The sequence below is a fragment of the Plectrocnemia conspersa genome, unplaced genomic scaffold (assembly GCF_051122295.1).
Source record: "Plectrocnemia conspersa isolate PC_06_02 unplaced genomic scaffold, ASM5112229v1 ptg000011l, whole genome shotgun sequence".
Classification (NCBI taxonomy): domain Eukaryota; kingdom Metazoa; phylum Arthropoda; class Insecta; order Trichoptera; family Polycentropodidae; genus Plectrocnemia; species Plectrocnemia conspersa.
In genome coordinates, this window is record NW_028277175.1 from 24,401,182 (window position 1) to 24,417,314 (window position 16,133).

The window sequence follows — 16,133 nt, forward strand, 5'->3', positions numbered from 1 at the left end:
ATAAGATAGTATTTTGTATCAAATCAAAATGCAAGTCTTAATTTGTATTTATTTTTTGTATAACAATCGTTCTTAAACATTTATGGTTAAGGTATGATGAAAAGGTGTAGCAAACAGTGCGGGAGTGGCTGTATACTCAGGTAAAATAATATTATTTTGTTATGAAATCTACATTTTTATTTGACCTACTTATATAAGTGACACGTAAATTAATAATTCAGTTGCCGTTAAAAACTTAAAAACTTATTTATGGTAGACATAAAAAAATCGATTAAAACTGAACGAGAAAGTTAAGTATTTTCGATTAGAATTAGATTTTATAAATTTATTTATAATAAATTATATAGTAGTTTTTCGTGACACATCTGTGATGACTAGATATTATATATATTCAAATCAAATTTCACAAGCTTTTTGGACTTGTCTTGTATTTATTAAACTTAACGTCAACTTTTATATTTTCTAGCAAAGTTTAATATTGAAAAAATGAAATTTTAATTGCAAAGTTTACAGCTTTAACATTCCTTTATAAATCGCTAAATAAGTATATTAATTTTCCCTCCTAGCTCAAAAATTCCCAAGGGAAATCCGAGCATCTTAATTGCTGCTGCGAAATTGAACGCTTCTCGGTGAAAACATGAAAAAATAACACACTTTTCACTAAAAGTTCACATGCACCAGCCAAAGTGAAGTTCGAAGAGTGTTAAAGAAAGGCGACAGACAGTTGTTTGAGCAGCAGTTTCACCTTATGGTGTCGCCCTTTATGTACTCGACGAAACGTTAACTCGAAACACGGCAACGCTCTTTGAATTGTCCCCATTCGGCAATGTTGCAAATAAACTTGTCGACGCTTTGAATTTAATCTTATGTATGTATGTGAGGTATGCGGAATTTTATCACTTTATAGAAATATATACATGAAACATTCAGAAAGTAGAGATAAAAGGTTAGTAAAAATAGAAGCAAACGATTTTTTCAAGTAACCAACATTCTAGTTTCTGGTAAAATTCACGTTTTGACATTTATCGTAGAAATACGTGTTTAAAATGGCCGCGTTAATAACATATCTTAGTGTGCGTCATCAATGTAAGGTATACACCTTATTAAACTCATCGTCTAACAATTATATAAAAGCTGTAATTTATTTTATTATTATAAAAGCGGCTGTTTTTCTCGTGCTTTCAATGGTTGTTTTGGTCGATTCGGTATAGCTCCGCCAATTAATTTTATTGAGTATGCCAATATTTTTTTAAATTTAAAATTTAATAACATTTTATTATTTTAATGTACATAAATGTCACCTCTTTTTGTTTAAAATTCGCGACTTATTTTGCAACCTTTATTTGTTTATAACATACACATCTTATGGCGATGAATCACCTTTTAAATAAAATAAAATAGAAAACTAAATGAACATTGTAAATTTAGGAAAACCATAACCAGGTGCAATCAATAGTGATACACAAATACATATAGAAATGTATTATTAAATAATTAGGCACATGTTCGCCAAGCTAACCATCTTGTTAACCGACTACCAGTTAATTAATTGCTTCATTCGTTGTGCCACCGTCAAACGCCATATTAATCATTGATCACCATGTCAAAATTGACATATCAATCAAAGGGTAGTACATAAGGTTGAAATACGCATAATCTGTACTGTAATTAAGGTAAACCTGGGGCAGCTGGATACATAAAATATCACCAACTAGTATTAGGTGCATTAAAAAAGCTTTACTATTTATTTAAGTTAATTTGTCACAAATATATAGTACCTTTATTTACATATTAAATAACATGGTAATTTTATCTATTAAATTATATGTTTTAAAACAATAAAAAAATAATTTTATATTATATTGTTGTTTTTTGATAAATTAATCATTAGTATTACTGTGTTTTAAATTATCATTATAATTATTTTATATTTAAAACTTACGTTGGAACATGACAGGCGTAAGCCAAATGCTCTATATTTTCTAAAAAATTCTATATTTCAGCTCTTGGTTAAGTATATATTACACATACATATGTATGTAAATATCCATATACACTTCATATTTACGTCTAAATATAACCCAGATTGTTTACAGTTAACTGACTATTGGACGTTTCGCGTTCGTTGTAGGTGAACAATTTTGTCGAACGTGTCACGGGTTCAATTGCCATTGTACAGAGTCACAGAGGAAGTTAGCTAATTAAAGTATCAAATGGATTTTGTTTATGTTTCCTATTTTAAGTGCAATTGAACATGTCCGGCTATGCAATCAACTGATAGCGGTAAATTATTTATATGATAGTTATATGAGCACTAAATACGAGAAGCATTAGGTGGCATTTTATATTTATATTATTACAATTAACTTTTTTTTCAGTTACATATTTATCATAAAATGATATTTTTGTATTTTGTGTAAATCGTATAAGTATCTTGTATACTAAAATATTTGTCTTGCTTTGAAAATTTTAATATTTTCTTTGACATTATTTTATTAGCAAAATTTTATTACAAGTCATCATTGATTATATATTTTGTATTGAATTTATTAATTTTCTTAAATATCTTTGTATATCAATATATTTTTGTGCTTTTAGGTACATATTTAGTTGAAATTTTATATGTTTAGTTTTATATTTTTAACAGTTCCAAAACTTAAGAGAGCATGGCTTAAATACTGAAAAACATATTAGATATTCTTTTCTATATATATATGACCATATATACTATTATATTATTCAGAAATTAGCCATTGAATTATAAATATAGTATCTATAATATATAAAATATATTTCTAGATAGTATGACTCTATTTTTTGTATGGTTCAGAACCATATTAATATTATATATATATACATAGGCTCAAAATTGCGGATAAGGTGGTGGTAATACCCAATAAATAAATTTATTTATTGACTCCTGACATCCACAGGGTTCAATGCGCATCGGCTTGCTCCGGGTAAATATTTGTTAAATTCGCCGCCTGTCACACACCTGAACGAGAATTTATTAGTCATTCAACGGCTTCGCTTTAAGGGTCTTTTCAGCCGGTGGGGTCGGAGGTCTAGAAACAGGTCGGTTTAGCCCACACGAGTCTCTTCTTTTGTGTCGGTTCGTTATTATGCTCCCGCGGAACTTTCTCTGCCCCGGAGGAGAAAAAAAAGTTCTTTGAGTCCACCCACCCTCCGTCATTACGAAGAGTCTCTCTCTTTTTACCTTATCCAACCTCAGGTCTACCCCCACTCCAAATATGGGGGAAATCTTTGCAATATATAAATATATATATACACAAGAACTCGTTGAAAATTCAACGGAGAGTAAATAAATCTAACAAGCAAAAATAACCCATTTGCCTCCCACACAATCCAATATAACTTATTGTTTTATACATGAATAAAATTGCTTTGCCGAATTATTAGACTTCTGCATATTGAAATGAAAAGCTAATTTAATATTTAAAATATTGCTTTTTTACTATTTTTAGATAATATTTGATTTTATAATATTTGCATTGAATTTATTTACATATGCATATATTATATATTATTTATAAACATACATTTATTGCAAAAAAATGAGATTTGTTTTTTTCTTTTGTGTATAGTCCTTTTGTTGAAAGTAGTTTCTTGATTATACGTTCCAAATTTTTTTTTTGTATTTTTACAACCACTAGTTCTTTATTATATTACTAGCATTTATAACTTTTTAATCGTTTCTTGTTTATTAATTAAAGTGATTTGGTCCATTTCTTATCTAAAACATTTTATATTTTAAATCTGGAGAATCGCGATTTTTCTCTATAATTTAATACCTAAAAATAACACGCGTATAAATATTTTTACTTGTATTCATAAAATACCTAATTTAGTATTAAAAGTAACCATTCTGTAACAATTTCCTGATACTAATGTAAATTCATTGTTCCTTTTACAATTTGGAGCTCACAATGTATAGGAAAGATTCTGAAAAACAGATATGTCTATAAATCATTTATAAAAGCAATTTAGGAAGGTTTAAAAATTATTTGTTTGCAGTATTTATGTAAATTCTAAGCATTTTTAAATTTATTTCTTAAACAGTTTATGTTTTTTTTATTATAAATAGAAAACGTTAGCACTGTAACGATTAATAATTTAACTAGCACAATTCTTAATAAAAAAGTTACTGTTTTAAAATATGTTATTTTAATAATAAGAAAGGAGGAAAAACTAAAATATTTTATAATATGCAAAAAAAAAATAGTTATCGGAAGAATAAATATAAATTTATATATAGCTCGATATTGATCTGTGCTTCTGCCTTAAAAGCAATACATGTGCTTTAGCATCTTGAAGTTGTATTATTGTAGTGTTTGTGCGTTAGTTATGTGAGATATTTTTTTTTAATTTTTTTGTGTAAATACTTAACAATGAAAAAATTAAATTGGTCATGTATTTCACATATAATATAAAATAGAATACTTGTAATTAAAAAAAATACACTTTGAATGACTTGTAATTAAAAAAAATACTCTTTGAACCAGAAAATGAAATATTATGTTTATATTAAATATCTAGTTAAGGAATTGTAAAAAGTTATTATTTTACTTAGATAAAAATAATTTAAACGCAATAACTAACATAGTTGAAGACCTAAGGCTGTTGTAATTGTAATCTGAAAACCTGAAGCAAGACGTGCTTGTTAATTTTAAGTTTATACTAAAATTTAGTTTAAGTTTTGTCGTAGTCGGCAAAACTTATAAATAGTGTATTAAGAGCTTGTAGACCATTTATAAACATTGGTACATTAAAACATTATTATTATTAAGTGAGAAGTAAAATTGCTTACATAAATTTTATAGAGTAATCTCATCCCAAACTTTCGTGCTAATTGAATTAAAAAAGTTCATAATATTTCATACGGTTTAATAATTATTAACAAAACATTTCCATTTAAGACTCTAAAGCTTAAAGTTTAATATAAACGTGATTTTCAGAATTTTACATAATAAAGTTGATTCATGTACCTTTATATTATAGTAGATATTTAACTGTTAATAATTATTTTAATACGCATTTTATATAAATTTTATTAAGGCTTATTTAAATTTTTACTCTAAAGTTTAAAATGATAATGAAAAAAAAATAATGACTTTACGTCTTACTATAAAATATTATTAGGAATTTTAATAAACATATGCATAAGAAAAAGTACACATATCTTTGGTATGCTAAAAATATTTTTTAATAAGGTACGCTGCCTAAAAAAGATAGCGCACTAAAACCAAAGCTTGTATACGCATTTATTATATTTAAAAAATGTGGAAAATGGCATACGTAAAAACATTACAAAATTACTTTATATAAATCAAGTTTACATTTAAGAAATTAATAGATGCCTCAAAATTAGCATAAAAACAACAAATTATAACTGCTAAAAGCTAACGTCATATAAGACCAAAAATGTCGGCCCATGATAATCTAATTCTACTTAATCATGTATTGTCTTATTTGGTATTCACAAAACTGGTAATGCTAATATAAACAATTGCAAACATTATACATAATAATGCAACGCACAAATTCCAATGGTAGACACAGAGAAATAATATTATAGTATTCTGTCCAAAGAATAAGAAGAAGCTTATAAAATACGAAAATAATTACTCTATTCGTTTGATATGTACCGTAGCCAACATGTGTGTATATATTATACATATTACGCGGGCAGAGTTGTAAAATATTTAAACTTATGTACGTGTCACACGAGTTAGCATAATATTTTCATACATATGTATGTATCCTCGTGTACAGTGTGTTCACGCAGTTATTTACAACAGTTTTTATTCGTCATTTTACACGTCACCATAACCGAATTTCTAGGGGTGAATAGTAGGCATTCACTCTTTTTTGTTTGCTCTACTGAAGCTGCGGTCGTGGTGCAAATTTTTCATGTGAACGTGAGCGAAATTCCTATTAGCGCAATTTTAACTGTTTTTTTTTTATTGTAGCCACTGAAAATAACGTAAAATTGAGAAAAAAGTGAGCATTCAACGATAGAATTTTATTAAAATGTAACGCAAATTGATATCTACTTACAGTTTTTTTATAAACCTTATGAGTATGATTTGTGTACACAAATAGTATTTAAAAGGGAAATCTTTTTTCATGTACAACATTATTTCAGTTGCTGTGCCAGCAAATAATACTATCTAATTTATCAATTGAACCACCCTCTCATGGAAAAATTGGACTACACAATGATAGGAAATCAGCAGGTCTAAAAACGTTGTAGTACTAAACCAAAAGCTCTGGCGACAAAGCCAGTTTCTTCATGTGATATACAAAGACAGAGCTTGAACTTCTAAGACAAATAAGAGGCTTATTTGTTTAAATCAGGGCTGTGGAGTCGTTTAAAAAAAACACGACTCCGACTCCGATTCCGATATTTACCAATAACACGACTCCACTCCGACTCCGACTCCAACTCCGACTCCGACTCAAAAAAGTTTAATTTTATCAGGTATTTTTGATGTTTTTCTACGCGTTTTATATTTATACGCTATACACATTCATCATTACGCAATTAAAATTTCATCATTTAAAAAAATGCATTTTATATAAAAAAAGTTCGGGGTCGCTCATTTTTCACGACTCCGACTCCGACTCCACAGCCCTGGTTTAAATAGGACTTGCAGAATCAATCAAAATACTCGTCATATAAACTTTCTCTGATACTTTTAAAACAGTTTGTACGTACTTTAACCAAGAGGAGACTAAACCAACTTCAAACCATCAAAGATCACAGAAGCCATCGCTTTTCTCTTTGCATCCCCTGGTACATCTTGAGATCTGGAATACAGAGTCTACGGACATATTAAACTGTATGAGACAATCTTAATTGTTGCCAAAAATGTATTAAAAACAAAAATTAACACCCTGTACAAAATATTTTGAGATGAAATAAAGAGTAAGTATATTGAACGTATATCCGTATTGTGTGCTTTAGAGCTAACAGTAGAGGCCTAAACTCAAACTTGCCATCTCTTTCTCAATTATGAATAATGATGAAACGGATAGCGCTCGAACTGACTGTGTTAATGCAAATATAATATATGTGTGCAATAATACATATATGTATAATATGATATAAGTCCATATTACATATATTAAATTGTAAAATAAAAGATTAGTAATCTGCCATTTTCAACAATATATGCAATAAATAATATATTAGGCTGTTCATTTCGTTTGGCGCAGTGCATTAGCCTTAATAAAAAATAATTCATCATCATTGTATAAAATATTTTGATCTTTTAAATGACTCTAACATATAATTAGAAATAATCTTGAATAATGTGTAATGTGATATATCGATTTTATAGATTTATTATTATTAAAATACAAGAATAAATATTTGTTATTTTATTAAGTATTTATTAAAAAAATACTATAAAATATATAGAGGAACTTTTTAGCGTTGTCAATAATATTGTACAATTCCCGAGGAAACCTTCAATTTCCTAGATGCTCCATAATTCGACTCTGAAAGCGGGGTGCTAAAAAGAATACCCGTAGAATTCAACCCGACGGCGATAAAAATGAGAATTCGTGAAAACGCATAAAAGAAAAGAACTTCGCCATCAGACGCCGGTGACTGAACTGCCACGATCAAAACAAGGATTTTTTCCCTCGCCGGCTCACATAAAATTAAAACGCTTTAAAATTCCACGACACATTCCGACGAACAGAAAGAGAGAGAGAGATGGTAACAATTTATCGCTTCGCACCACTTCTATGCAAATCCAGGGGAGGAGATCCAAAAGGATGCAAACGGTCACGGAGACGTCAAAAGGACCCCTCTCGCGTCCCAGCTCATAAAAAAGACATGAAAGCGCAATGAACCAAAAGAAGGGACTGGGAAGGTGGAAAATGCGAAATAATAAAAGAAATAAGTAACAAAACGCTAAAATTTAATTTGCATCCCCAGATGTAATCATATTTTATATTACACTAGTCTTATTATTAAGTCTGCCCCTATATAATTTACAAAATAGTACTGTAATAAACAAATAATAGTTACAGGTTTGAGCTTACTCTTCATTGATTGGAATTGTATCACATAGCTACATTTTTTGCTCATCTAATCCAATTGTGTCATATATGTTAGTTATACGTGAAGAGAGAAGCGGTGGCTTAAGCGATTTTCGATGGTCTAAATTTGGGTCAGCCTCTCCTTGGTCAAAGTTTGTGGCAATTTTCTTTAAAAGTGTCTAACGTTGTGATGCCTTGACCTCAGAAGTATGAGTGTAAATGGGCCTTCTGTAGGATTAAAGCCTTCTAATGAAGGGCAAAGCCCCGACGGTGGCATGCTGCATAAAAAGCCTGCTGTATATTACTAAGAAAGCCCAAAAAGCCAAGGCTTGGTCACGCCGTCCAGCTTAAGGACGTAAACTCTATCTGTAGTGTGTGTGGTATGGGTTTTATGGTACCAAAACTTTTCAGATTTAAGTAACTAAAATAATTGTAATATTGTTTTTATTTTTACCTTCACATTTTACATAAATGATTTTTTAAAGTAAGAATCGATACAAAAATTAAGTATTTACAAAAACTCGTAAAAAAATAATCTATAAATAGTTTTTGAAAAACTAAAAAAAAAATTTTTTTTTAATAAAATCTACGTTAATAAAATAAAATACAGATATTCGAATTATCTTATTTTTTTGCTAAAAATAGTAGAAAATTCTTGAAAAAAAATGATTTACTCACGCTTCAAGTATACAAACTTTTAAAGCACACCACATAGCTTAATTAGGTGGAATTAAAGCATTTCTTGCAAAAGATTATTAAGCTCGGAGAACCATGCTGAATAAAAAAATACAACGCTTAAAAAAGAGCACCAACTGCAACATGGCGTTATAATCTGAAAGAATGTGTTAATTACCGCAGCATAGGCGACTTAATATAATTATAAAATATAACTCGGGCGAGAAAAGGGGGCGTTAAATATAATTTTATACTATCAAATATGATGGGGAGAGTTCGTAATCAAATTATTATAGTCTTCATTATAAAAGGGTTGGGCGTAAAAATCTAGGCGCCCAGACTTCATAATGCGGTCGTAAAAATATTATTGGTGTAACATGTCTGGGAGTACAGCTAAATTTTAGGCTTTAAAACTAACAGGGTGTCAAAAATGAATAGCGAAATAGTATTATATGCTTTCGTGATTTATAGAACGAATGCGTAGTTTTCATTATATTTTTTTAGCATAAATAAATTTTAAGATTAGACACTAGAGTACCAAGTCATAAAGCTAGCTTTAGAAATAAATACTAGAATAGAGTATAGGTTAAAAAAATGAATTAATAATGACTTTGAAAATTAAAAATACTGCTCAGCTGTATTCTTAAATATAATCAAGAATTTTGTTTGAAAGTTTAAAATCATCAACTACTCTACAAAATTAAGAGGCTGGTTCTATACAACATCTTTTAAATAATACAATCCTACCACAAAGAAAAGACATTTTTAAATTAGGATCGGACAAGTAAAAACAAAATTTTACCACAGATTATCGGGTGTGCCTCAAGGCAGCGTTGTTGGACCGATGCTGTATTTGTTATACACGCTAAATCTTCTTCAGACGAACTCAACTCAACGACACTACAATAATGGCGTCTGATACTGATTCAAAAATAGCATCGAAGAGGTTTTAAATCTTTATGGCAAGATATATATTTTTTATCAATATTGGCTAAGGATGCCATCGCGATCTTACTTGTATGTGAGCGTCTGTCTATCTAATTTTACATGTATATGAGCCACCACGCATCTCGAAATTTTTTTAAATATTATGGAAGATTGTGATATCCATGGAGAACGCATATCTGAAGTACGTAGGGCGAGCAATAAAGACATAGCATGTTATAAAATACTATATGAAGAAAAGAAAAAGTATAGTGGAAAACAGTTAACTCTTGATAACTTTTCAAAGAAAACACCTTCAATTTACTTGATTAATAAATACTTTAAAATACACACAATTTCAATTTTTTTTTACTTTCTTCTACTTTCGAACATTCAACATTCGCACACATTTTCAGGAACCAATTATGTGCGAAAGTCGAGGACCTCCTGTATATATATAACTTTCTTGAAGTGCTTAAATTGTAAACCACATAGGTGCATATGGTGCGACTTGAAAATAGAATAACATCGATGGATTTCGATTGTACCCCTTGAGCAGCTTTAGTCTCGTGTAACACTTTAGCGGAGAAGAATCGCCGTCAGGTACTACCGACATTTAAAGCTCTTCGTTTCAAACCTTCGAAAGATCCGTTTTCTCTACCTGCAGTCGGATTATACTTATCCCTATCCGATTTCAAGGCGAAATCTGAGCTTACACTAAACGTGAAAGCTTTAATGCCAAATTTCAGACCTAATAATCTGCTATGTACATAAGTTCAAAACTAGATGTTGGGAAAGGAGAAGGATGAATTCAAAAACGAAATAAAACAGGAATTTCGATATTAAACAAATATTTCTCGCAGTCGATTGTGAACGCGTTGGATTTCGCGAAAACACATATATCATTCGGCAAAAGCCGCAAAAGTTTCTCTAGAACTTTGTGTTTGAGATTTGAAACGTTGGTTTGAAGAATAGCGAAAACTATACGCCCCCGGGTTGGTTATCAATGGTTAACTATAAGGGCGTTTCTTTGTGTGCTTTTCTGTATATAGTTTGTATATTTTTATAAAAAAAAATATATTAGCAAATATACATTTATATTAAAACACGCAAATTTTAAATTGGTGTACGACAATGATGCTACAAGCAACTACTTAATGTTGATATTTAAATAAAGGATGTCTGGGCTTAAAACGCTCCTTTTACACAAGTTTCTCAACGAGCTTGCCGGACACAAGGATGTATTCGGCGATAGCTATGAGGAGCTGGGAAAAAATATGTGAGATATTTGTATAATAGCAATCAAAGCGCATTGAAAAAACCTGTCAAGTAATGATGATCAGATTTTTTAATCATTAAAATAAAAGTAGACACCTTAGTGCGTTTTTTTATTATAAAAACGATATTCATTTCAGGATTACCTGATAATAGTATTTTTTTATTTTATATATTTACTAGCGTTATAATCTTAAAGCTTTGTTGATAAATTGATTTCATAAAAAAATAAAACTTGTACGTTTTTGATAAATATATTAATGTAATTGATTTTATCAAAACCCTTTTTATTAAAACACTTGGAAGTGAACAAAACACATGTATACATTTCCATATCCGTATTTATTTCAAAACAATTAATTTTCAGGTTTACAAAGCACGTATTTTGTACAATTATATTTTGTAGCGGCTGTAAAAAATCAAAGCTTCATAAAACACTTCAACGAGCATCAAAAGCGACAGGATTTATTATATGGGACACATCAAGAAGACGTAATCATTGTATGGTTTATTTATGTGACCATTCCATACACAGTCAACATCCAATCTCGCGTCCACGAAATGAATATAAATTACACCTTAAAAGTGAACGCGAGAGCCGACCGATAACATAGACGAATGTTTATATATAATACATAAGTATAAATATAAGAAAATGAGAAAAAATCGTGCGTATTATTGATAGATTTTAATTTAATAATATTTATTATATAAAGAATCGATTCTAAAGTTGAATATAATGCATTATAAGTTATATACTACATTATAAAATAATTTAAATATTTTAGCCGCAAACTTTTTTGCATGAAAATATATTACTGCTTGTCGTCTACATATATAAGGGTAAATTATTTATTATTGTGTTGGCCATATATTATTTTTAAGCTAATAAATTAAAATCGAGTTAAATGGAATACATCGCTAAATATAATAAAATAGTTAATTAAAGAGAAATGGTAAAATTCATTAATCCAAGAAAGAAACTGGGTTATCTTTTTCCAAAATCAAACTTTTATACATATAATTAATCTAGTGAAGCGAATTTAAAGCAATAGCTAAATTTTATGTCCATTTAAGATCAGACTATTTTTTTAATAATTATTAGCATGGACGTATTCCAAAATATCAAATCATTACCTTCTCAATTAATATGTTAACATCACCATTTAAAACAACCAGTTTTTTAGTGTTTAATTTTTGGTTTTTACACTACTCCACTAAACATACTTTTTTGAGGATGAAAATTAACGCAAATTTAATGCAAGAAAATAAAAATTTAATTTGATTTGGTAAATTTTAAAATACGGTATTAAAGATAAACCTCCGTTACTGTCAGGTAAATACTATCGAATTTCTATATTAGTCAGTTTTGCATATTTATCACTTGAAATTATCCAAAGCATGTATTTTTAAATAAAACAGAATCAATACTTTTAACGAAACGAAGTTTTGGCACAGAGTTATTTTCCGAGCGGTGGTGGAGGAGCTGGCGGAGGGATGATGTCACTGAACGATCCTCGTGTCCGCATAAAAATAATACACTTTATTGGTTACATAGCATCTGCCAAATGTATTTAATATATTGTTCTTCCTTTTTCTTTTTTTTTATTGCACTTAAATCTTCCTTTATTGTATCACTTTAATATGATCAGTAAAAATATATTAATAAAATAATAACAATCTGTGAATTTGCGCACTTTTTTTGTTATAAAATAAAAATACTGATTTCGTGTATTACTAAACTTTGTGTGATGCCCCAAAATTATTTATCGGAACCATAGGGTTCCGAGAAACACAATATGTAAATCATTCAAATTAAAGTCATAAAAGTTATATTTTAATTTATAATATTTTGTATATTGTGCCATATAAAATATACACAATTATAGTAATAGCACAAGTAAAACTTGTTACGACTTTGTATTTTTAATGAAACTTTAATAGAACATCCTATATATTTATTATCCCACCCCAACCGAACCGTGTCCAAGTCAGTTTAAAGCAGACACCCATCACGTCCACGCTATGATGGAAGCCCACCGGCCATCGACGTCCCGTTTTCGTCCCGTTTCTGCTACAATACTGGACCGGCGCAGAAACGAGCTGCGAGCGGGCCCGTCCCGGGACGGTGGGGGGCCAGTCTTGTCGGGACACTGGCCTCGGTTGCCCGTACTGCAGCCGTATTACTACCAGTGGTATCGCGTATACCGCGGGAATATATCAATTGATTCGAAAAAATATATAAATATATTCACTATCAACTGACAATCCAAAGTGTTGGAATATATTTTTTAATTTATTTAAAGAAAATGTGTATAAATGATTTTGAAACGGTGTTAAATTATACATGATCGGATGGTTTAAATAAGTGATGATTTTTAAAAGTGAGTGATATTGATGAATTCTGAGTAATGGATTTGATGGATTTTCATATTGCGGGAGTATAAAGATTCAAAGGTGAATATTATGTTTAATTGGTATTGAATATATATTGCTAAAGTTTAAGTGTTTGTGTTTTATTTTAATGTAGTATTATATTAAGGCATCATTCTTTATTTTATGAATACTGTTTTGAGTGTTTTTGTGTTACTTTAATTGATGATATTATACATGAACTTAATGGTGAAAATTTGTAAATGGCTTAAAATGACGATTATAATCATAAAATACATATATAGCGATAATAGCAATTTAATATTGAAAATTATGGTAATAAAAAATCTGATGCAATTTTAGGATATTATTTTTTTTTTGTTTAAAAAATAGATTATTATATGTTTGCGATATTCGATTATTTACATAGTGAGGATGAATTCGATTTTCGTCATATATTATGCGATTTCTTAATATTTTTTATAACTATTTAATAATAAAATTCATATGCTTTTCGCACAGTGGCATTAAACTTTTGATAGAGTATATAATAATCGATATATATATATATGTAGAATATATTCGTTGAAAATTTGATAATATGATAATATTAGTGATGAGTTATTGCTGATTACTAGTTGATCGTATATCGTACAAATAAAATGTGTATTGAATACTTAAATTTTTTTATATTAGAATTTAATAGCAAATAATTTAATTAAAAATATATATGTATTTTTTTTTACTAAAAATAACATTCAGAAGGGAAACGTCTTGTTTTTTTATATTTTATATTTATTTAAATATAAAAAATAACAGTGTGATAAGATTTTATATATTTTATCGCTAGATAATACAACATAAAACATATAATAATATACATATTTTACTATACATCGTTCAAATTTATTTTCTCTCAATAGAGTATGTTAATCAAATTTTAAATTTATAAATTGAAACATATAATTTGTTTAAAATATTTTATAGTAATTTTAATTAATGTTGTTAATTACTGATCATTTTTTAATGAACCGTTTATTATTTGCGTATATATTTTTAATAAATAGGTAGATAGTTCTTAGCTCACGAAATTCGTTTATTTTATTAATTTAATGGTAAACTAATACATAACACTTTTTCTTATATAAAATATGGATATTTCAAACTTATACTAGTATATTAAACTATTATTTTTATTGATGCTGTTAAATCACTTATACCATGTAACATAAAAAATATGCAATAAAATCTGAATAATATATTTATTTGTTTTTTTTTGTATTATATTATGTTAGTATATTTATTATTCTGCTAAGAAATATGTATTTGTGTAAAGGTGGTTTTAAAATTAGCGATAAAATTAATAAATGGTTTTTTAGTCGTTGCTGGTTGATGTTTGATAGATTTAATATTTTTAAATATTGATAATGAATATATAATATATCAATTCTCAAATACTTTAATTATTATAATATAGTTAAACTATTTCTGATTTTATATTATTAATTATATTGACGATAACTGCAAAATTATTTTTACTAATTATTATATAAACACGTTAGACAATTCAATAAAAAATATTAATTTAATAAAAAAAATGATAGTTTTTAATAATTAGTGATTATATTAATGAAGTTTTCAGTTATTGCTAAATGAACAATAAGTAAACATAGCGATATTAAGATAAATAATTGTATACTGTCAAGTTAAAATAATAATTTATTAATTAATACGTTAGTGAAATACGTATTGTTTAATTAATTAATTTCGGGCTTTCGTAAAATTAGCATTGAAGGTAAATTTAATATTTTAACGTAACGTCAATCAATTAAATTTATATACACTAAAATGGTTTTCAATAAATATACATTTTATTAATTGATGTAAAAAAAAATCATAGCATTACATAATTTTTAATTAAGAAAGTGGGCGTACTTTTACCTCTCAGCAAATATTTTACTATGGTTTGCTTTTTTAAAATATGTACAAAAATAGAATAATTAAAAAAAAAATGTTTTTAACTATTTTTGTGGCGATACACTGATAATATTTACTCAACTTTTTTTATATATTTAATAATAGCTATTTACGATTGTATTCTAAGATTTAATGAATAATTGTTAATATCTTTTTTTGTTAAAAATATCAATGGCATTTGCTCTTATAGCTCAATTGCGTGCAATGTTTTATTACTAATACTATCAAATTAATAGTAACCAAAAAATAAATATATTTTAATAATACATATAGGAATATACTGTAGTTAGAGCTTAAGTATCGACCTTCAGTATAAGTTGTTTTTTTTTAACTTCAATTAGAACATATGTCGTATGTAAATCCACATGCATAAACTTTTCGGTTTCATTCAGATTATGCCATGTGTTAACATAATCCATTAGGTATTTTTACAAGACGATCCGCACGTGACTTAACAGACCCGTGGGAAGTTTTTTTTAGTAACCCTATGGAGGTCAAAAAAAAGAATGGGGTTAAAAAAGAAGCAGAAGAAAAGTTCTCCCAACTCTCGGAAATGTTTCGACCATAAGCCGTAAGTGTGGGCGAGCTTTCATAAATGGTTTAAATGCTCTAATTTATTATACTGACAAGCAAAAAAAAGTTTAAATGGAGATAGCTCGTTTCAGAGCTGATGGAAACGTCAGATTGTGCGAGTTTAATTAAGCCGTCGATTATGTGCATTTATAATTTTTATCGAGTCGAACCTAAGAGACAAGGAGCCAATTTATATTTTAAAGTAAATGTCTGTTTCAAAAACTTAAATTTAGTTTAAATACAATATTTTTATTTTACAAAAA

The 16,133-nt window shown here is 28.2% G+C and overlaps 2 protein-coding genes across 4 annotated transcripts in view; one reads left to right on the forward strand and one right to left on the reverse strand.

Annotated features, from left to right (window-relative positions):
• The window catches only part of LOC148230056 (neurotrimin-like), a 521,584-nt gene that overhangs the window by 352,024 nt on the left and 153,427 nt on the right, over positions 1 to 16,133 (reverse strand). The window lies entirely within an intron of this gene.
• The window catches only part of LOC148230057 (neurotrimin-like), a 305,728-nt gene that overhangs the window by 138,684 nt on the left and 150,911 nt on the right, over positions 1 to 16,133 (forward strand). The window contains exon 1 of one of the 2 annotated variants that reach the window (XM_088197577.1): positions 12,990 to 13,404. The exons of the other annotated variant lie outside the window; for it this stretch is intronic. The gene's annotated coding sequence lies outside the window, so the exon portion shown is untranslated. Of the gene's footprint in view, positions 1 to 12,989; positions 13,405 to 16,133 lie in introns of those variants that run through there. 2 annotated transcript variants of the gene reach the window in all.